A 23,900-nucleotide genomic window follows, 5' to 3' on the forward strand; every position below is an offset into this window, starting at 1 on the left:
TAGTTTTGTGGATGTATGTGAGGGTAGTTTTGTGGATGTGTGTGAGGTAGTTTTGTGGATGTGTGTGAGGGTAGTTCTGTGGATGTATGTGAGGGTAGTTCTGTGGATGTATGTGAGGGTAGTTCTGTGGATGTATGTGAGGGTAGTTTTGTGGATGTGTGTGAGGTAGTTCTGTGGATGTGTGTGAGGTAGTTTTGTGGATGTATGTGAGGGTAGTTTTGTGGATGTGTGTGAGGGTAGTTTTGTAGATGTATGTGAGGGTAGTTTTGTGGATGTATGTGAGGGTAGTTTTGTGGATGAGTGTGAGGGTAGTTTTGTGGATGTATGTGAGGGTAGTTCTGTGGATGTATGTGAGGGTAGTTTTGTGGATGTGTGTGAGGGTAGTTTTGTGGATGTATGTGAGGGTAGTTTTGTGGATGTGTGTGAGGTAGTTTTGTGGATGTGTGTGAGGGTAGTTCTGTGGATGTATGTGAGGGTAGTTCTGTGGATGTATGTGAGGGTAGTTTTGTGGATGTGTGTGAGGGTAGTTCTGTGGATGTATGTGAGGGTAGTTTTGTGGATGTGTGTGAGGTAGTTTTGTGGATGTGTGTGAGGGTAGTTCTGTGGATGTATGTGAGGGTAGTTCTGTGGATGTATGTGAGGGTAGTTCTGTGGATGTGTGTGAGGTAGTTTTGTGGATGTATGTGAGGGTAGTTCTGTGGATGTATGTGAGGGTAGTTTTGTGGATGTGTGTGAGGGTAGTTTTGTGGATGTGTGTGAGGTAGTTCTGTGGATGTATGTGAGGGTAGTTTTGTGGATGTGTGTGAGGTAGTTCTGTGGATGTATGTGAGGTTAGTTTTGTGGATATGTGTGAGGGATGTTCTGTGAATGTATGTGAGGGTAGTTTTGTGGATGTATGTGAGGGTAGTTTTGTGGATGTGTGTGAGGTAGTTTTGTGGATGTGTGTGAGGGTAGTTTTGTGGATGTATGTGAGGGTAGTTTTGTGGATGTGTGTGAGGGTAGTTTTGTGGATGTATGTGAGGGTAGTTTTGTGGATGTATGTGAGGGTAGTTTTGTGGATGTGTGTGAGGTAGTTTTGTGGATGTGTGTGAGGGTAGTTTTGTGGATGTATGTGAGGGTAGTTTTGTGGATGTATGTGAGGGTAGTTTTGTGGATGTGTGTAGGTTAGTTTTGTGGATATGTGTGAGGGATGTTCTGTGAATGTATGTGAGGGTAGTTTTGTGGATGTATGTGAGGGTAGTTTTGTGGATGTATGTGAGGGTAGTTTTGTGGATGAGTGTGAGGGTAGTTTTGTGGATGTGTGTGGGTTAGTTTTGTGGATATGTGTGAGGGATGTTCTGTGAATGTATGTGAGGGTAGTTTTGTGGATGTGTGTGAGGTAGTTCTGTGGATGTATGTGAGGGTAGTTTTGTGGATGTGTGTGAGGTAGTTCTGTGGATGTATGTGAGGTTAGTTTTGTGGATATGTGTGAGGGATGTTCTGTGAATGTATGTGAGGGTAGTTTTGTGGATGTATGTGAGGGTAGTTTTGTGGATGTGTGTGAGGGTAGTTCTGTGGATGTATGTGAGGGTAGTTTTGTGGATGTGTGTGAGGGTAGTTTTGTGGATGTATGTGAGGGTAGTTTTGTGGATGTATGTGAGGGTAGTTTTGTGGATGTATGTGAGGGTAGTTTTGTGGATGTGTGTGAGGGTAGTTTTGTGGATGTATGTGAGGGTAGTTTTGTGGATGTATGTGAGGTTAGTTTTGTGGATATGTGTGAGGGATGTTCTGTGAATGTATGTGAGGGTAGTTTTGTGGATGTATGTGAGGGTAGTTTTGCTGATGTGTGTGAGGGTAGTTCTGTGGATGTATGTGAGGGTAGTTTTGTGGATGTGTGTGAGGGTAGTTTTGTGGATGTATGTGAGGGTAGTTTTGTGGATGTATGTGAGGGTAGTTTTGTGGATGTGTGTGAGGTAGTTTTGTGGATGTGTGTGAGGGTAGTTTTGTGGGTAGTTTTGTGGATGTATGTGAGGGTAGTTTTGTGGATGTATGTGAGGGTAGTTTTGTGGATGTGTGTAGGTTAGTTTTGTGGATATGTGTGAGGGATGTTCTGTGAATGTATGTGAGGGTAGTTTTGTGGATGTATGTGAGGGTAGTTTTGTGGATGTATGTGAGGGTAGTTTTGTGGATGAGTGTGAGGGTAGTTTTGTGGATGTGTGTGGGTTAGTTTTGTGGATATGTCTGAGGGATGTTCTGTGAATGTATGTGAGGGTAGTTTTGTGGATGTGTGTGAGGTAGTTCTGTGGATGTATGTGAGGGTAGTTTTGTGGATGTGTGTGAGGTAGTTCTGTGGATGTATGTGAGGTTAGTTTTGTGGATATGTGTGAGGGATGTTCTGTGAATGTATGTGAGGGTAGTTTTGTGGATGTATGTGAGGGTAGTTTTGTGGATGTGTGTGAGGGTAGTTCTGTGGATGTATGTGAGGGTAGTTTTGTGGATGTGTGTGAGGGTAGTTTTGTGGATGTATGTGAGGGTAGTTTTGTGGATGTATGTGAGGGTAGTTTTGTGGATGTATGTGAGGGTAGTTTTGTGGATGTGTGTGAGGGTAGTTTTGTGGATGTATGTGAGGGTAGTTTTGTGGATGTATGTGAGGTTAGTTTTGTGGATATGTGTGAGGGATGTTCTGTGAATGTATGTGAGGGTAGTTTTGTGGATGTATGTGAGGGTAGTTTTGCTGATGTGTGTGAGGGTAGTTCTGTGGATGTATGTGAGGGTAGTTTTGTGGATGTGTGTGAGGGTAGTTTTGTGGATGTATGTGAGGGTAGTTTTGTGGATGTATGTGAGGGTAGTTTTGTGGATGTATGTGAGGGTAGTTTTGTGGATGTGTGTGAGGGTAGTTTTGTGGATGTATGTGAGGGTAGTTTTGTGGATGTGTGTGAGGGTAGTTTTGTGGATGTATGTGAGGGTAGTTTTGTGGATGTATGTGAGGGTAGTTTTGTGGATGTGTGTGAGGTAGTTTTGTGGATGTGTGTGAGGGTAGTTTTGTGGATGTATGTGAGGGTAGTTTTGTGGATGTATGTGAGGGTAGTTTTGTGGATGTGTGTGAGGGTAGTTTTGTGGATGTGTGTGAGGTAGTTTTGTGGATGTGTGTGAGGGTAGTTTTGTGGATGTATGTGAGGGTAGTTTTGTAGATGTGTGTGAGGGTAGTTCTGTGGATGTATGTGAGGGTAGTTTTGTGGATGTATGTGAGGGTAGTTCTGTGGATGTATGTGAGGGTAGTTTTGTGGATGTATGTGAGGGTAGTTTTGTGGATGAGTGTGAGGGTAGTTTTGTGGATGTGTGTGGGTTAGTTTTGTGGATATGTGTGAGGGATGTTCTGTGAATGTATGTGAGGGTAGTTTTGTGGATGTATGTGAGGGTAGTTTTGTGGATGAGTGTGAGGGTAGTTCTGTGGATGTGTGTAGGTTAGTTTTGTGGATATGTGTGAGGGATGTTCTGTGAATGTATGTGAGGGTAGTTTTGTGGATGTATGTGAGGGTAGTTTTGTGGATGTATGTGAGGGTAGTTTTGTGGATGAGTGTGAGGTAGTTTTGTGGATGTGTGTGGGTTAGTTTTGTGGATATGTGTGAGGGATGTTCTGTGAATGTATGTGAGGGTAGTTTTGTGGATGTATGTGAGGGTAGTTTTGTGGATGTATGTGAGGGTAGTTTTGTGGATGTATGTGAGGGTAGTTTTGTGGATGTATGTGAGGGTAGTTTTGTGGATGAGTGTGAGGGTAGTTCTGTGGATGTGTGTAGGTTAGTTTTGTGGATATGTGTGAGGGATGTTCTGTGAATGTATGTGAGGGTAGTTTTGTGGATGTATGTGAGGGTAGTTTTGTGGATGTATGTGAGGGTAGTTTTGTGGATGAGTGTGAGGTAGTTTTGTGGATGTGTGTGGGTTAGTTTTGTGGATATGTGTGAGGGATGTTCTGTGAATGTATGTGAGGGTAGTTTTGTGGATGTATGTGAGGGTAGTTTTGTGGATGTATGTGAGGGTAGTTTTGTGGATGTATGTGAGGGTAGTTTTGTGGATGTATGTGAGGGTAGTTTTGTGGATGTATGTGAGGGTAGTTTTGTGGATGTGTGTGAGGTAGTTTTGTGGATGTATGTGAGGTAGTTTTGTGGATGTATGTGAGGGTAGTTTTGTGGATGTATGTGAGGGTAGTTTTGTGGATGTGTGTGAGGTAGTTTTGTGGATGTATGTGAGGTAGTTTTGTGGATGTATGTGAGGGTAGTTTTGTGGATGTATGTGAGGTAGTTTTGTGGATGTATGTGAGGTAGTTTTGTGGATGTATGTGAGGTAGTTTTGTGGATGTGTGTGAGGTAGTTTTGTGGATGTATGTGAGGGTAGTTTTGTGGATGTATGTGAGGGTAGTTTTGTGGATGTGTGTGAGGTAGTTTTGTGGATGTGTGTGAGGGTAGTTTTGTGGATGTATGTGAGGGTAGTTTTGTGGATGTATGTGAGGGTAGTTTTGTGGATGAGTGTGAGGGTAGTTTTGTGGATGTATGTGAGGGTAGTTTTGTGGATGTATGTGAGGGTAGTTTTGTGGATGAGTGTGAGGGTAGTTTTATGTTATGTCACACACCATAAGTAACATCTTCCAGCAATATTATTATGTTCTCTTATTATTTCCTTACAAAATTGTTTCTCAGAGCGGAAGGTTGGGGATTTGATCCCCGGCCACGTCAAACGAAAAGATGTTAAAAGATGGTACTTGGCATTGAAGGGCTAAAACAAGGACTTGTCAGTATACGGTGTCTGAGAGGGGTATTCATGTTAAACTGTAGGTTTCTTAGTGGGCTAGTACACACACACACACACATGCAATGCACTTTGCTATGTTAGTTCAATAATCCTGAACACGACGTTAAACCCCAATTTTCACCTCACCTGTTGCAAGAGTCACGTCAAGTAAGGATTAGTTGGTCACAGTGTGTGACTTCACTGATTATGTCATCATATCCTGAATTTGTGGATTGTTGCTCAAATCTGCCTGTCAGTTGGTCTGTGTCTGATTGCCCACATGTGCTCAGCTCTGTCTAGGTGTGCCTGCCTGTCTCAGTTTGACCTGGGGCAGTCAGGTAGCCTAGTGGTTAATGCGTTCGCTCGCCACGCCGAAGACCCGGGTTCGATTCCAGACATAGGTACAATGTGTGAAGCCCATTTCTGGTGTACCCCGCCGTGATATTGCTGGAATATTGCTAAAAGCGGCATAAAACCATACTCACTCACTCACTCACTCACTCACTCACTCACTCACTCAGATTGACATGTGTCTGATTGACATGTGTCTGATTGCCCATGTGTTCAGCTATCTCTTAGTGAAGCTGGTGTGTAGAAGAATGACACATGATTGAAAGGTGAAATACCCTGCTGTCTCAAGATCTTATTCTGACAGTATGAGCATGATTTCTCGATGCATTTCTCGTCATACACTAAGTATAGCTGTTACACCCTCATTAACATTTACGGTTGAAAATTGTATGAGGAGTCTTGATGACAAATACATATTCACAGACATCATAAGTTTAGAGCATTTCTGTTTTCATTAAGTCTGAAGAAATATCTGATACTTTGAATCAGTTGTATCACTCTTTAATCTGTGAGTAATTTGAAGAGTTGTATGAAGATGAGTGGTTGATGAATCGTGGTCCACACCACATAGCTGGCCAAGAGTGGCTCCCACTCAGACAGTGGATGGAAATAGGGATGGTTACTTACTGTTTGAAGATGTTTCATTGATTTTCTATTAATATTCTTCACTACGTAACATAATGCCAATGTCCATTGGTTAAATATTGATTTGGAAAGATATTTTCTGTGAAGTCTTCCGTAGGGGATTTTGTTGTAAGATTAAGTTCCCAGTTTTCCAATCTCGTGGTGAAGGAACTAAACAGGGACTTGGTGGTTGTAATATGTGATCCTGCTCATTGTGTCTTTCTGGCTCGATAATCTTGTGATTCATGCTCTCAACCACTGGTTTTGTCTGGCCCAGACTTGATAATATACTGGCATTCGTGATATACCTACAATATTGCTGACTGGCATTAAACATCATGGCACTCCAATGACTCTGTCACTCTGAAAAGCTGTTGTGTCAGAGAGGTATTTATAGTTACCGTGAGCCCATGTCTTGTAAATGTTGACCTGATACTACTCCATATCCTAAACCTCAAATCTACTGACAATGATGCCAAGATCGATATTCGGGCTTGTGGACTTCAAAGCACAGGCTTCTTTAGTTTTAAATTTCTTTTAATGAATCTTGTAAGACCCATCCCCCAATGATGTGGGAGTGCCTTTATTGTTCATGGACTCACTGATATTGTTGCAATTTCGATACAGTTGGGATATAAAACTGCACACTCATTCTTTCTAAAATTCATTGAAGCATTTGTCTTTTTTATATTTCATTGACATTGTGCATCTGATTGCTGTATCACGATGACGCCATTACAAGATGCTGAGTGAGATTATTTAGTGCCATACAAACCAGTTCCAATTTGTTTCACTTCAAAACCTACCAAGTGGCAGCCTTTTCATATAACTAAATGTGACCTCATTCTTTGTGTTTCAACTGACTCTAAAAATGTCTCCTAGGAATTAATTCTTGTCAAATAACTTGTTAATGGATCATGTGAATGCAATTTATTGTGAGTTTCGAGGGAATGCAACATGGATGTGATATTTGGCAAGTAGTAACAACCCTAAGATAAAGACCGCCTCCGTGGTCTAGTGGTAGAGCGTCCGCTCGGGAGGGCCGGAGGTCGATCCCCGGCTGCATCATACCATAAGTTGTTAAAAGATGGTACTTATTGTTACCCTGTCTGCCGCTCGGCATAAAGGGGCTAAAACAAGGATTGTTCGGCTCGGAGTCAGTATACTGTGTCTGAGTGGGGTATTCATGTTTAACTGCGGCATGGTATCTTAGTGAGCTAGCACTACAATCGGCCTAAGTCCGGACTAGTACAAGAGCACGCACGCATATATATCGCTATATAAGTGCAATAATTTTGGATGCGAAGTTAAACCCAATTTCACCTCACCTCATCCAAGTTAAAACTTATGGGTGGGTGCCCTCAAAGAATGACCAGAAGTAAAAATTAAAGAAGTTTCATCAAACTTTGGTGCATGGACTTGAGCCATGTTTCAATGTCCTATGTGATGTGTTGTCTACTTACAGCTGCAGTCATGTGAGTTTTGTCCACTTGTATTTATCTCTCCTCAGCCTGTAGCCTGGCTTGTCTACTGGTTGTAGCATGCGCTGCAATAAGCTGGGAGATAAAGGTGGCTGATTCAGTTTCAATGATGAAGTCAGTCCTGTATTGTATTTATCTTTCCTCAGCCTGTAGCCTAGCTTGTCTACTGGTTGTAGCATGCGCTGCAATAAGCTGGGAGATAAAGGTGGCTGATTCAGTTTCAATGATGGTGTCAGTCCTGTATTGTATTTATCTCTCCTCAGCCTGTAGCCTAGCTTGTCTACTGGTTGTAGCATGCGCTGCAATAAGCTGGGAGATAAAGGTGGCTGATTCAGTTTCAATGATGGTGTCAGTCCTGTATTGTATTTATCTTTCCTCAGCCTGTAGCCTAGCTTGTCTACTGGTTGTAGCATGCGCTGCAATAAGCTGGGAGATAAAGGTGGCTGATTCAGTTTCAATGATGAAGTCAGTCCTGTATTGTATTTATCTCTCCTCAGCCTGTAGCCTAGCTTGTCTACTGGTTGTAGCATGCGCTGCAATAAGGTGGGAGATAAAGGTGGCTGATTCAGTTTCAATGATGAAGTCAGTCCTGTATTGTATTTATCTTTCCTCAGCCTGTAGCCTAGCTTGTCTACTGGTTGTAGCATGCGCTGCAATAAGCTGGGAGATAAAGGTGGCTGATTCAGTTTCAATGATGGTGTCAGTCCTGTATTGTATTTATCTCTCCTCAGCCTGTAGCCTAGCTTGTCTACTGGTTGTAGCATGCGCTGCAATAAGCTGGGAGATAAAGGTGGCTGATTCAGTTTCAATGATGAAGTCAGTCCTGTATTGTATTTATCTCTCCTCAGCCTGTAGCCTAGCTTGTCTACTGGTTGTAGCATGCGCTGCAATAAGCTGGGAGATAAATGTGGCTGATTCAGTTTCAATGATGGTGTCAGTCCTGTATTGTATTTCTGAATTAAACTGACTTTCTATTAAGTTCACACAACACTGAAGACACAGCAGCCACCAAGTTGAGGTCTGTGCCAGCTACCGTCTCTGAGTGAACAATGTTAGTGCTGACCATTTCCTCATTAGTGTAATCCTTCCTGCAGTAAATTCTTTAATGGCCTCGGTAAAGATTTAGTCACATTTCCTCATCACAGTAAAGTCATGACAATAAATACTTACATTAGAGAGTTGGTCATATTTACACATCACTGTAAACCAACTTCAATAAACACTTATATTAGAGAGTTGGTCAGATTTACACATCACTGTAAACCCACGTACCATATACACTTAGATTAGAGAGTTGGTCAGATTTACACATCACTGTAAACCCTAGTACAATAAATACTTACATTAGAGAGTTGGTCATATTTACACATCACTGTAAACCAACTTCAATAAACACTTATATTAGAGAGTTGGTCATATTTACATATCACTGTAAACCTGCGTACAATATACACTTAGATTAGAGAGTTGGTCATATTTACTCATCGATGTAAACCCACGTACAATATACACTTATATTAGAGAGATGGTCATATTTACATATCACTGTAAACCTACGTACAATATACACTTAGATTAGAGAGTTGGTCATATTTACTCATCGATGTAAACCCACGTACAATATACACTTAGATTAGAGAGTTGGTCAGATTTACTCATCACTGTAAACCCACGTACAATAAACACTTATATTAGAGAGTTGGATAGATTTACACATCACTGTAAACCCAAGTACAGTAAACACTTATATTAGAGAGTTGGTCAGATTTACACATCACTGTAAACCCACGTACAATATACACTTATATTAGAGAGTTGGTCAGATTTACACATCACTGTAAACCCATGTACCATATACACTTAGATTAGAGAGTTGGTCAGATTTACACATCACTGTAAACCCTAGTACAGTAAACACTTATATTAGAGAGTTGGTCAGATTTACACATCACTGTAAACCCACGTACAATATACACTTAGATTAGAGAGTTGGTCAGATTTACTCATCACTGTAAACCCACGTACAATATACACTTAGATTAGAGAGTTGGATAGATTTACACATCACTGTAAACCCAAATACAATATACACTTAGATTAGAGAGTTGGATAGATTTACACATCACTGTAAACCCAAATACAATATACACTTATATTAGAGAGTTGGTCAGATTTACACATCACTGTAAACCCTAGTACAGTAAACACTTATATTAGAGAGTTGGATAGATTTACACATCACTGTAAACCCAAGTACAATAAACACTTATATTAGAGAGTTGGATAGATTTACACATCACTGTAAACCCAAGTACAATATACACTTAGATTAGAGAGTTGGTCAGATTTACACATCACTGTAAACCCACGTACAATATACACTTAGATTAGAGAGTTGGTCAGATTTACACATCACTGTAAACCCACGTACAATATACACTTAGATTAGAGAGTTGGTCAGATTTACACATCACTGTAAACCCACGTACAATATACACTTAGATTAGAAAGTTGGTCAGATTTACACATCACTGTAAACCCTAGTACAATAAATACTTACATTAGAGAGTTGGTCATATTTACACATCACTGTAAACCAACTTCAATAAACACTTATATTAGAGAGTTGGTCATATTTACATATCACTGTAAACCTGCGTACAATATACACTTAGATTAGAGAGTTGGTCAGATTTACACATCACTGTAAACCCACGTACAATATACACTTAGATTAGAGAGTTGGATAGATTTACACATCACTGTAAACCCACGTACCATATACACTTATATTAGAGAGTTGGTCAGATTTACACATCACTGTAAACCCAAGTACAGTAAACACTTATATTAGAGAGTTGGTCAGATTTACTCATCACTGTAAACCCAAGTACAGTAAACACTTATATTAGAGAGTTGGTCAGATTTACTCATCACTGTAAACCCAAGTACAGTAAACACTTATATTAGAGAGTTGGTCAGATTTACACATCACTGTAAACCCTAGTACAATATACACTTATATTAGAGAGTTGGTCAGATTTACACATCACTGTAAACCCACGTACAATATACACTTAGATTAGAGAGTTGGTCAGATTTACACATCACTGTAAACCCTAGTACAGTAAACACTTATATGAGAGATGGTCAGATTTACACATCACTGTAAACCCTAGTACAGTAAACACGTTTGCAGTAATATGCGACCTGTCACAATATGGGAAATAATCCACGTTTTGTTTGACAGATTTTGTGTATATCTGACAGTCTGACATTTATGCTAGGATTCTTGTCTGCATCGCATTGTTGTTGCGATAAATGACTTCAAACATGTTGTTAAGGCTTGCGATATGTGCAGTGTACGTCACAGTGTTGCCGGCCTTCACATGCACAGGGAACATTTTTGGAAAATTGCAGAGGTAGTTTATGTGTATGTTCTTGCCCTAATAGTCATGATGGTTGTAACATGTCTGAAGTCAACCCCAAACCGTTTGCTATTCAAGTGGCATACCTATCATCATCATCATCATCATCATCATCATCATCATCATCATCATCAATCACATAACCCTCCATGTCGAAGGGGCACCACTGACGTGACAAGTTTCTGTCAACAGCCTCTGTCCTCTGCTGCCCTCTGGGAACTGCCAGAGGACAAACCACTCCACTCCTTGATTCCGAGCTAACATTAACTGCCGGTAAAAGGAAGAAAAGCCAGAGTTAACGTCCCGGAGCTAACGTTTATACCTGAACCGATGAAGAATTGTCTCGCATTGGTAGAAGTTGCGATTTCTATGATTGATTTCCCGTTTTTATGGATAGTGGAGAGTGCTGGACCTACTTTTGGTAACTCCAGTGTGTCAAACTGCCAGTTTCTCACATCTCCTGCCCCAATGGCTGCAGAGGGGACTTGTCATTATGCAATTGGGAACACAAGTTTTGCCTGCATGACATGTCGTGTGTCTTTGAATTGTGTGTGTGTTTTATTTTTTTGAAAGCATGATAGTAGGACCGGCAGCCAAAATTGTGATTTTATAGTGGGCATGATGCATGGCTAAAAAACTTGCACAACACAACAAGAATTTTGTGAATATCTTGTATAGTTTCTTAAATATGACCATTTGAAGGTTGGATGTGTTGCTGGTCGTAAACATAATTAACAACTTTGAGATCATATAAATAAGAACAAACATATTTGATGGCTTTGGCAATTGTTATTAACCACAATATACACTTTATTATACACCAGATAATTCCATTTTTATGTGTAAGATAAAACAAATTTTTTTACCATGAAAAATGGTAAAGTGTGTCAACTCTATCGTACATTATTGGCTCAATACAGTAAACTATGGTTATAACGAACTCGAAGGGACCACTAAATTTAGTTCGTTATATCCGTCAGTTCGTTATAAGTGGGTTAGTTATAAATGTAGTTTACTGTACCACATTTCAGTAAAAGATAGTAAAAGGCAACAAACAAGAACAGATACATATATTCATTACTACAAATAATATGTTAGAACTCTTTTTGAGGCATAAATGTGAAAATAAATGAAATATGACAGTTCGAAAATGAAAATTGTCAAATTTTCACTGCGGAAAAGATCAATGGAAGCTCAAATTTACTGGTACATTTCAAATTGCTCCATCTCCTTAGCTATTAAAGATAGTCTGATGACATTGTGTACACAGATGGCCAGGATTCTGTAGTGTGACATGCCATCAGGGCACTGGTTTACCTTGACATTTACATGTTTTATCAAGGTAGGAATTTCATAAAAAATTCAATAAAATATTTATTGTCATACTGGTCTTGCACTGAATGTTTGTACAACACCATCATTGTTGTCTCCATTACATCATAGTAAGTACATAAACATACACTCAGTAGATAGTGTCTGCATAATTCCTTTTCACCAATTAAGTTCTTGATCCAAAATGTGTTTTTTCTTTATGATGGCATACGCTTCATCAGTGCTGATGGAGCACATAGTCCAATTGTTCCTATTGAGCACAGACTCCGATGAAACGGTGTCTAGGTCTGATTTTGGCTATCTGAATAGATCTCCTTTAACCTGCATTTCTCCATGAAGGAAACCTCTGTCCTTTCTTGTGAGTGAATGGAAATCACCTCTCCAATGTAGAAGTTGTCATCAAAATGTACAGCAACATGTTCTCCGTGTCTGGCAAACTGGAAATTGCCAAACTCTGATGAATCTACCACTGGGTTTCAACTACATAATTCTCAAACTCATGTTCATCTGCAATTTCATATTTCCCCTGGCTGTTATTCATATGTGTCGTCACTTCTGAGTCCTCCATTACAGTTAATACTGTATCTCTTCCCAGGAATGTCTTCAGATTTCTCCCCAGCTCTTCCAGGGATCCAGACAGTCTAAGACTGGCACTCTGATCCAAGAACAGTCTTGAGGTACCACATTTGGTCTTTGATGGCATTGATCTTTTCAGTTTTTCCACCGCGTAAAAAGAGCATAATTACCATCACCTGGGGTGAGACAAGGTCCGCCGAGTCTCTGTACAATTCCAGCCAACAACTTCTTCTTGTCACCAAGTTGAGCTGGCTTCTCCTCCTTTTCTGAGGCATTTCTTTCTTCTTCGCCAACACGCTCCTCTGCATTTCTTGGTGATTCTTCCTCACGCTGTTTGATTTCTTCGTACAAATCCTGAGTATATTGTCTTGTTCTTTCTCAGATTTAGCATCATGTTTGGTTCCTCTTGAGTATGCTGACTGTGCTGTTGTGATGCAGAGAAGAGTGTCGTCTCTTGAAGATACTAAAATCCAAGTCCCCAAAGCCAGCTTCACCTATCAGAATTGTGATCTTGCAATGTTCCATTCTTGTCGACTGATTCTCATCTGTCACATTGAGATATCGACCCCCCTGGCAAGAAGTCTGTCAACTGTCGTCTGACAACATCTTGGTACACACTGCATTGTTTCCGTAGGATAGGAAGTATAGTTCGTTGATGGATGCGAACAGAGAGTGAAGGACATCTTTGTTCGCCTGTACCTCAATTCCGAAGAGTGATGGTCAATTTTCTTCTGTCACAGGAGTTGGATCCTCCTTCCACTTGTTTAAGGCATCATCCATCTCGCAGACATATTGAAAAAAGTCCAGGTACTTGACATCTCTTCCCATCAGAATCCAATAGGGTCCTGTGACTTTTTGAAACACATGTCCCGAAGATATCATCACTGCATCGATAGAATCACATTCTGAATCAGACAAAACTCTCTCTTGCTTAAGATTCATATGTGGCATCACATTTCTGAAGAAATCAATCAGTCCATCCCGATGGTGATGAAGCGATGCTGCTCCCTGAAAGAAGTTGTTAAATCTATTTCCTTTGAAGCTCATTATGGTTGATTTGATGTCCTGCATGTGGCACAATGCCTCCCACGAATCTTTGCAGCTGTTCTTTACGTCACCTCTGGGATCACAAGCTGTTCTGATAAACCTCGTTGATGCTTCTCAGAGCTCTTGGGAAATCTGTGGAATTTGTCAATCTGCCATTTTAATTTGCCAAGTTTATTAGCTCCTTGCTTCTGACATTCTTTCAGGACCTTTTCTGATGCTGCACTCAATCCAAGGAGTCCCCGGTCAATGCTTCTCTCCTTTGTTTGCTGAAAGATATGTGGAGGGACTTCATTACACTTGCCCTGTCGCTCATCAGTCCTGTGATGTGCTTGAGCATTGTCTTCAAGACTTCTTCAATGTCTTCTTCTGGATGTGTATCTGCAAGCTCTTGTAGAAGGTTGAAGGCAATGTCTACAAGAGTATCAGTGTCCTCACAGCACACAGGAGTGAAGCCACATGACAGGAACTGGCCACCATCAGTAGAGATTTGATGTCCTACAACTCTATTATGGCCGAGTGGATTTCCACAAATTCCAGCTGCGTTTCTGCTACATGTCTCTTTTCGAGTACATGTCCCTGGTCTGCGAATCGAAACAATGATTTCTCTGATGTCAGGTCAGTTCGATTGAGCTTGACCTTGAACAAATGTCTTAAAACTATTTCAATTACGGATCCCAGAAATGTCTACAAAGCCCATCAACTCCATGACACATTTTATAATGTCCTTAGAGAACTTCTGGGAATTTTCATCTCTTGTCCTGATAACTGGTGGCATATTATTTGTTTTTTTATTTGCCGTCATGAAATTATGCTAAAGTTGCGGGCCTCTTATGTTCAATCTCTTTGTCGTCTTGCTATCTATTCTTGTTGATGTTTCCGCTCCCTTATCTTTTTTCTACCATCTCTGCATCCTCTTGTAGTATGGTGCTTGTTGCACTCCAGCCAGCTCATCAGTCTTTTCCTTCAGTGATGACTTGGTCTTCTCAATCTCTTCTTTCAGATTCCTATTTTGATTTCCCATCGGCAAAGTCAGACAATCTTTACACTCAATATCATGCATCATGCTCCTCATTTGAATGTTTAATTCTTTAATTTTCTCACTCACCAGTTGTCGCAGTGTAGCTGTTTTAATTTGTTCTTCTGTCAGTTCTATTTTTGCAACTTCTAAATTGCCTTTCAACTTCCTAATTTTCAGTCCTTTTGAAGCAGATAGTAAAGGTGAATTTTCATACCCCAATGGGGAGTGTTCAGTATCTGGAAGACTTGATACATCATGCTTGACTGGTGTACTGGTGCTACTTGAAGTTTTGTCCAAGCTAATATTGTCCAGTTTGATGTGTTTCTTGCAAAGCGGGGCATCTGGTGTCCTTGGTGCAGTCTCAGGTAATACATCATCATAGAGTGCAGTCTCAGGTAATACACCATCATAGAGTGCCGTCAAGAAAAGGATGTAATCATTGTTTTGATTCCTCGACTTGTACTTCTTCTCTGCAGTTTCCTTCAATTTACCTATTGTTTTCTTCGAAGGTCCATCTTCTAATGTCACACCAGATAGATAATGTGCTGCAACTCATATCCATGATCATGTGAACCTTCCTTCTCTTGAAAAGATATCAAGTCCAAAACAGTCCCTTTGGTGAGGTTGATTAGAGTACTTCTCAAAGTTTCCTCAAGACAATCAAGGAGTTCAGCCCTTGTGACATTGCTGTTGCAAATGTTCCAAACAAAAGTTATGTTTTCATCAAGGAACTCCAACTGTTCGACTTTCAGCAACTGAACTTTGTTGTGTGTCTTCATGATCAGTGCCCGTATTCTTGGTGGTTGTACATATATTATTACTGAACTTTGTTGTGTGTCTTCATGATCAGTGCCCGTATTCCTGGTGGTTGTACATATATTATTACTGAACTTTGTTGTGTGTCTTCATGATCAGTGCCCGTATTCCTGGTGGTTGTACGTATATTATTACTGAACTTCGTTGTGTGTCTTCATGATCAGTGCCCCTATTCCTGGTGGTTGTACATATATTATTACTGAACTTCGTTGTGTGTCTTCATGATCAGTGCCCGTATTCCTGGTGGTTGTACATATATTATTACTGAACTTTGTTGTGTGTCTTCATGATCAGTGCCCGTATTCCTGGTGGTTGTACATATATTATTACTGAACTTTGTTGTGTGTCTTCATGATCAGTGCCCGTATTCCTGGTGGTTGTACATATATTATTACTGAACTTCGTTGTGTGTCTTCATGATCAGTGCCCGTATTCCTGGTGGTTGTACGTATATTATTACTGAACTTCGTTGTGTGTCTTCATGATCAGTGCCTGTATTCTTGGTGGTTGTACATATATTATTACTGAACTTCGTTGTGTGTCTTCATGATCAGTGCCCGTATTCTTGGTGGTTGTACATATATTATTACTGAACTTCGTTGTGTGTCTTCATGATCAGTGCCTGTATTCCTGGTGGTTGTACGTATATTATTACTGAACTTCGTTGTGTGTCTTCATGATCAGTGCCCGTATTCCTGGTGGTTGTACGTATATTATTACTGAACTTCGTTGTGTGTCTTCATGATCAGTGCCCGTATTCCTGGTGGTTGTACATATATTATTACTGAACTTCGTTGTGTGTCTTCATGATCAGTGCCCGTATTCCTGGTGGTTGTACATATATTATTACTGAACTTCGTTGTGTGTCTTCATGATCAGTGCCCGTATTCCTGGTGGTTGTACATATATTATTACTGAACTTCGTTGTGTGTCTTCATGATCAGTGCCCGTATTCCTGGTGGTTGTACGTATATTATTACTGAACTTCGTTGTGTGTCTTCATGATCAGTGCCCGTATTCTTGGTGGTTGTACATATATTATTACTGAACTTCGTTGTGTGTCTTCATGATCAGTGCCCGTATTCTTGGTGGTTGTACATATATTATTACTGAACTTCGTTGTGTGTCTTCATGATCAGTGCCCGTATTCTTGGTGGTTGTACATATATTATTACTGAACTTCGTTGTGTGTCTTCATGATCAGTGCCTGTATTCCTGGTGGTTGTACGTATATTATTACTGAACTTCGTTGTGTGTCTTCATGATCAGTGCCCGTATTCTTGGTAGTTGTACATATATTATTACTGAACTTTGTTGTGTGTCTTCATGATCAGTGCCTGTATTCCTGGTGGTTGTACGTATATTATTACTGAACTTCGTTGTGTGTCTTCATGATCAGTGCCTGTATTCTTGGTGGTTGTACATATATTATTTTTGATGTGAACTCAGCAACGTCATCCCATGTGTTGTTTACTCTCTTAAGGTAAAAGAACTGGAGGATAAGTTTTTATTAACAGGGAGTCGTTTGGTACTGTTTGTCGTCTACCTCTCTAGAGAAAATACCAGTCAGTTACTGAAGTTCTATCATCTGTAATGAAATAAATTAAGTCAAATTAACTGAATGTCACATGTTTTATAAATTATTATCATTAATTTCTAAATAGTCACTTTTAGTAACTTTACAATTTTTAAAAATAAGATGTATTTATGTTGAGCCTTTGACGACCATACACTAAGTATTGGGGCTTATAATTTATTTTAAAAACTCATTTTTGTTCTGAATACTTTGAAATGATCAACAAAAGTTTTGTTTCTACAATTCTCATATTCTGATTCACTTCTGTAAACAGATATAATTCAGTTCCATTATTAAATAAATAGCAAACACTTATTGGATCAGAAATTCAAATCATGAGAAAAATATGTAAATACATTTTATTCAGTTTCATTATTAAATAAATAACAAACATTTATTGCATAGGAATTTAATTAACTGTTCCTTGGATAAATTGACATTTGTAAGTTTATCCAAAGCCATGTATTTGCCAAAATATGTGTAAATTTAGGTTTTATCGTGTTAAATTTTGCAACCATCCAATAAAAATGTTTTATTTTCATTGGATGTTAGCCGATCGACAATAAAATATGCGCAATAAATTGCTTTTCATCATTTTTTTTTATCGTTATGTGAACATTGCCCATATTTGGAATTATGAAAACGGAAGTGGCTCGATTTCGATAAAAATATAATAATCGAAATTACGTTATTTTTAATACATGTTTGTCCTATAAAAAGGTTTACACGAACGTGTTTCAACGTATGTATGCATATTCAGTGATAAAACAATTGCACGAAAGCGGACTCTTGACGTCCGCCATCATGTATTTTTTTGAGAATTTCAATATTAAAACAGTACCCAGTTTAATCATTCAAACTGTTAAATACAACTTCATTCTTTATCAATCTGCACTGAAGACCATCGTAAATAATAACACAACTCTCCTTACCGCGATTTGTTTATGGTGTTTAGGCAGGTCGTTGAAGCCATATGTATCACACAAATAGCCAGTTTAATATTATACATTGGCAAGTACAACCTTTCAAGTATGTTCTCAAAGTTTAAAAGGATTTGTTACTGATAAAAAAGGCTTCTACATAACCTATTTGTTCGTATAATGTAGTTGATGTGATCTCCATCGCATCCTCTTTGCTGGTAGGTGGTGGGTTGCAAACTTTGTTTCAAATCACGGTCGTGTATACTTTAACATATCTGTCCTATAATTATCAAGATCTTAATTTTTATCAAAATTAAATTTTGTCCATGCTTTATTGAAGCCTTGCTTCGCCCAGTTATTAATGTCAATAATTAATGTCTTTATGAGTAGATCAGTATTTGAACTAACACTTGTTTGATTTAATCACTGTTATTAAAGTAGGGTTTGGAACGAAGCTCTTCATTTACACTATGGAGAATGCATTGATGCAGACAAGTTCCTTCCATCTCATTGCAGTGCTGTGTTCTGTGTTTGGAGATTTCACCATTAACGTAACAAGGAGAGACAATCTAATTTCTCTTTAGGGTTGACATCTGTCATTTTCACAGAGAGCTGAAAAAACAACATTCATGATTGGAGCCTTTCTTTTCCTGGGTTCAGTTTTGAGATCCTCAGCTATTTCTGTCTTGATAGCTGCACCAATCTTAAGTGTTCAAGATCTGACCCAAGCTGCCCGATGGTCATGCTGGCAACACCAGATGTGAGAAGCTGAAGCTGTGATTATGTATTGTTAGTGTGTGCATTCTTGTCCCAGTGTTGAATGTGTTGTCTTCAGCATTGAGAGGAGTTTGTCTGCTCTTTTGAAAATATTCACCTTGGGGATTCCCTGTCCAAATTGGTCCCCACTGTCTCATGCTTGTTACCGTAATCGACATGATTAGCGCCCGCTCTAATAAGCGCCCACGGCGATATTTGCTAATATACTGGCTAGTGAACAATCCCAATTCGCACCCCTTCCGATTGATAAATGTGCACAAGACTTATTAATTCGCATACAATACGCAATCGCGTGTTCTTTTATAATAACAAGACTACTGAAGTTGTTCAGCTTCAAAGTGGAACTTTCTCTAACTTTCCTTCAAAACACTTATAATTTCAAAACAGCAAAAAACTTTAAAGTTCAATCACCAGAAAATAATACATGTATTTCAGAGCCTGAATAGTTCAACTTCAGGTTGAGAAACATTAAAATGTCAACATTGTCAGGACACTGATGCCCTCTGGGTACTGACAATGTCTCCTGTTGTTGAGTCTTAGCGGAGGTGGAGTTGTAGGGGGTAGATGACCAACACAACAGAACATGACCTGCCATCCGAACATGATCTACAATGTACCTTTCAGGGTTTGCAAAATTATTAGAATAGTGCTTGTTTATGATTCATAGTGTAACTTTTTTTTTATCTAGTGTTGTGTGCTGTAACAAATTCCACATCGTATCCCTCCAGCAAATTTAGGTGAATGAAAAGCTATAACAAACTTGATTAGTAAAAATATGAAATTTGATATGGAACATCACTAGACACGTTCATTTACCATTTTTCCTGCTCTCCAGGGCATTGTTTTATATGCAGAGATTAAGATTACTATGTGTATTTTCTCGTAAACTATGCCGAAAATAGCAATCAGCTGTACATAGGTTTTCTCCCAATCTACCGGGGATTCATTTAAAAAGTACCAAGTGCTACAACTTCAAAGAATGCAATGGTCGGAGGAAATTGTATCTGAAATTATTGTTTTAGCAGAGATAATGTATTTGAATATTGTGTCACTTTAACCAGTCACTGTAGAGACTTCCTGCACTACATGTATTTCGATTGCGAAAATGTTATGATGACATTTAATTGCCAACTTGCGACATATATGACTTTAAACGAGTCAAAGTATGGCATTAATAGTCAACTTGCGACATATATGACTTTAAACCAGTCAAAGTATGGCATTTATGATATATCTATCCATTCTCTGGCAACTTAAGTTTGAGTTTATGGCGTCAGTAGCGGTAATCTGACCATGGTTGCTGTAAATACTGATCACTTCACACATGATTTCGCCAAAAAGTATTGTAAACAATATTGAATGAAATTTTTAATAAAACTTATAAAATATATCTCAAATATAAGTCCAGATGTACAACGAACACTTGTTTATAACCAGATGGTATAATAATGGAGGTAAGCTGCGTACTTCAGTTTGGATTTGTTGACTGGTATTTCCTGTGTTACGTGCTCACGGTGATCAGCTGATAATGTTTTTTGGGATGGGGAAAAAACACACAAACAAACACACGTCAGTCTTAACCAACCTTCATTTTTATTTGTATGAGAATATGTTTTACTGAGTCATAATTAAATTGTTAAAACGACTGCCTGGTACCATCTCAGTGTGAGATATTGAGAAATTATCTTGCTGTGTAGAGCTTGGCTCGGTGTTTCAAATCACGCTATCATGTACAATCTTCCTACTTTCAGTGATAACATTACTCTCTATATTGTGTGTCGGCTTAATTAAAATATGAGATGGAGCTATGTATAAGTTGTGTTTCTGTGAAGTACCCTGCGGAGATCAGCCGACTTGTAGCTGTCATTAATCAGATCAGGTTGAGACATTGCTACATTAAGGACAGTGAGATGTTGCGAGGAACTTGTGTCCAGCTCGGCTCATGAAGTAGATACTATTTGAGGGTTGTAATGATCTAGATGAATTGATATACCATGTTTATTAACGGTGATTAATGCGAACAATTGAAATGTAAGCTGATTCTTTCTCTCATCAACAAAGGTGGTAATGTTAAGATGAAATCTACCATGAATTAAAGAACAATGAATTTGACACTGCAGATTAGCTGTGTCTTGTTCTGAAAAACGTTCTTGTTCATTCCAATGAAGTAAGGTACTGGCAACCGAGACTTGTTAAACAATGATTTGTAACTTGAAACGTAAAGAGGGACCAAATGTCTGTGTCTGGAAATTCACCCAATAATGAGTTTCTCATTTTACTCCCCCTTTTTCACTTCTGCAGTCTTTGGTATTTTTAAATTCAAGTGTTCCTTGTCGTACCCGTTATGTCATGAATGACTGTTGGAAACTTAGATTCAAATACAATAACAGCAGGACTCAGTTTCCCAGGACCCTCCTTAATATGAACCTTGTGGCTGCAACTTGGCATCAAGAAAACTAATAAATATTTACATAGATTAAAACAAATAATTTTTTTTACCTGAAACCACATATCTGTTACGTGCTTGTGGCAGTACATACTTCTGTTGCCTGAGCTAGAAGTCAGACATTAAAACCAAGCAGCCATGTTCCTTGTCACTGATGAAGATTGGATGAACTAGAAGACCACTGTTAACAAAGTTAGGTGGTGTACTGAAACGGTGGTTACTAATGGCTAAATGAAGCTTCATGAAGCTGTTTAGAAGGGTTTCAGACAACCAACTTCAATTTTGTTTCACTGGCACAATGTATTGAACATCACTCAAAGTCCCATTTTATGGCATCACTAATGTGTTTGTATCTTCGATGGGCTGACTGCATTAGTGGTCGTGCAGTTTATGTATTGGAACTAGACAGACCAGCTATGCTTGTGCAATGGCCAGGTGTCTTATGAACCTAATGGTATGTCCTCATTTGTGTTCCATTCACCCATCTGTATACACATCTGTCCCTGGTTCCATCTGGCGGCTTGTACATCTGTCTCTCCATTCACCCATCTGTATACACATCTGTCCCTGGTTCCATCTGGCGGCTTGTACATCTGTCTCTCCATTCACCCATCTGTATACACATCTGTCCCTGGTTCCATCTGGCGGCTTGTACATCTGTCTCTCCATTCATCCATCTGCATACACATCTGTCCCTGGTTCCATCTGGCGGCTTGTACATCTGTCTCTCCATTCATCCATCTGCATACACATCTGTCCCTGGTTCCATCTGGCGGCTTGTACATCTGTCACTCCATTCATCCATCTGCATGCACATCTGTCCCTGGTTCCATCTGGCGGCTTGTACATCTGTCACTCCATTCATCCATCTGCATGCACATCTGTCCCTGGTTCCATCTGGCGGCTTGTACATCTGTCTCTCCATCCAGCAGCTTGTACATCTGTCTCTCCATTCATCCAACTGTATACACATCTGTCCCTGGTTCCATCCAGCAGCTTGTACATCTGTCCCTGGTTCCATCCAGCGGCTTGTACATCTGTCCCTGGTTCCATCCAGCAGCTTGTACATCTGTCTCTCCATTCACCCATCTGTATACACATCTGTCCCTGGCTCCATCCAGCGGCTTGTACATCTGTCTCTCCATTCATCCATCTGTATACACATCTGTCCCTGGTTCCATCTGGCGGCTTGTACATCTGTCTCTCCATTCATCCATCTGTATACACATCTGTCCCTGGTTCCATCTGGCGGCTTGTACATCTGTCTCTCCATTCATCCATCTGTATACACATCTGTCCCTGGTTCCATCTGGCAGCTTGTTCATCTGTCTCTCCATTCATCCATCTGTATACACATCTGTCCCTGGTTCCATCTGGCGGCTTGTACATCTGTCTCTCCATCCAGCAGCTTGTACATCTGTCTCTCCATTCATCCATCTGTATACACATCTGTCCCTGGTTCCATCTGGCGGCTTGTACATCTGTCTCTCCATTCATCCATCTGCATACACATCTGTCCCTGGTTCCATCTGACGGCTTGTACATCTGTCTCTCCATCCAGCAGCTTGTACATCTGTCTCTCCATCCAGCGGCTTGTACATCTGTCTCTCCATCCAGCCGCTTGTACATCTGTCTCTCCATCCAGCGGCTTGTACATCTGTCTCTCCATCCAACGGCTTGTACATCTGTCTCTCCATCCAGCGGCTTGTACATCTGTCTCTCCATCCTGCAGCTTGTACATCTGTCTCTCCATCCTGCAGCTTGTACATCTGTCTCTCCATCCAGCAGCTTGTACATCTGTCTCTCCATCCAGCGGCTTGCACATCTGTCTCTCCATCCAGCAGCTTGTACATCTGTCTCTCCATCCAGCAGCTTGTACATCTGTCTCTCCATCCAGCAGCTTGTACATCTGTCTCTCCATCCAACGGCTTGTACATCTGTCTCTCCATCCAGCGGCTTGTACATCTGTCTCTCCATCCAGCAGCTTGTACATCTGTCTCTCCATCCAGCGGCTTGTACATCTGTCTCTACCTCCAGCGGCTTGTACATCTGTCTCTCCATCCAGCGGCTTGTACATCTGTCTCTCCATCCAGCAGCTTGTACATTTGTCTCTCAGTTCATCAATAGTTTCACATATCCATCAATAAAAATGGTTTAGCCAATCTAAGGTTTATGACAGTTTTTCAAAATCTTGACACATCTATCTGTGCTTTGAAGAAAATATTAGGGTTTAGTAATGGTGTGGAAATTAAACCATTAAACCATTCTTCTCTTGTACCTTTGAGCATGTTGAGTAAAAAATCGGACAAACTTGAGTGAAGGTGGCAAGGCAGGAAGTTTCAAGTAAGACTCTGAGAGTAACAGTGTTTTGTGTAATCATAGATCTGTTAGGGGAGGGGTAGCATAGGGGTCCTTTTTGGCCGCCCTCCTACAAATGTCAATTTGTGCAAAACTTATGGCTAATATGAGTGAAAAGGCAGATTTGTAGAAATTGGAATGTGCTATTTTCGATGACAAGAACATGTGCATTTGTGGGGGAAATAATGAAATTCATGGCAATTGATTTTCCGCTGTTTAAGTGGAACAGCGGTATCATGAATTAGTGCAAGGGATGAATGACTGTACCGAAAACATTCACAACAATTAAGCAGATCCTACGTGTCTTAAAGGACTCTTTCTGTACCTCGTCCTTCATCAACCTTGTACGGCTTGCAACACTTCATCTATGCCCATTCATTGATACA

At 39.9% G+C, this 23,900-nt stretch overlaps 1 protein-coding gene across 1 annotated transcript in view; it reads left to right on the forward strand.

Annotated features, from left to right (window-relative positions):
• Positions 1-23,900, forward strand: part of LOC124141338 (26S proteasome non-ATPase regulatory subunit 1-like) — a 257,574-nt gene that overhangs the window by 31,339 nt on the left and 202,335 nt on the right. The window lies entirely within an intron of this gene.

This window comes from Haliotis rufescens, unplaced genomic scaffold, assembly GCF_023055435.1.
Source record: "Haliotis rufescens isolate VD_foot unplaced genomic scaffold, xgHalRufe1.0.p SCAF_25, whole genome shotgun sequence".
NCBI lineage: Eukaryota > Metazoa > Mollusca > Gastropoda > Lepetellida > Haliotidae > Haliotis > Haliotis rufescens.